General features: G+C 42.6%; 1 non-coding gene across 1 annotated transcript; it reads left to right on the top strand.

Moving 5' to 3' along the window:
* Positions 1–191, top strand: LOC135570727 (U2 spliceosomal RNA). Its single transcript, XR_010463580.1, has one exon. It is a non-coding gene; the product is annotated as a U2 spliceosomal RNA (small nuclear RNA).
* Positions 192–462: the final 271 nt, after the last annotated feature.

Here is a 462-nt window from a genome sequence, read left to right as displayed (position 1 = left end):
ATCGCTTCTCGGCCTTTTGGCTAAGATCAAGTGTAGTATCTGTTCTTATCAGTTTAATATCTGATACGTCCCCTATCTGGGGACCATATATTAAATTGATTTTTGGAATAGGGAGATGGAATAGGGGCTTGCTCCGTCCACTCCACGCATCGACCTGGTATTGCAGTACCTCCAGGAACGGTGCACCCCCTTTCATTGTAAAGAGAAATCAGACAGAGGAAGCAGAGTTGCTTCGTTGGTCTATAATTGTATTTTCACATTGAGCAACTGTTTGAACGTTAAATGACGAGACATAGGCATTGATGCGAGTGACCAGTCTTGTTCAGTACATCACAACACATCCGGGTATCTCAAGCACCCCGTTAAAACACAAGAGTTGCAGTAATGAACATTTACCAACAGATGGCATCACTGTGCCATCTTACACCCATAACATCTTCCATTTCATAAAATAGGATCCAA

The sequence above is a fragment of the Oncorhynchus nerka genome, unplaced genomic scaffold, assembly GCF_034236695.1.
Source record: "Oncorhynchus nerka isolate Pitt River unplaced genomic scaffold, Oner_Uvic_2.0 unplaced_scaffold_909, whole genome shotgun sequence".
In the NCBI taxonomy this organism is placed as follows: Eukaryota; Metazoa; Chordata; class Actinopteri; order Salmoniformes; family Salmonidae; genus Oncorhynchus; species Oncorhynchus nerka.
Note: the sequence above shows the minus strand (reverse complement) of the source record. Positions and strands in the feature narration are given on the sequence as shown.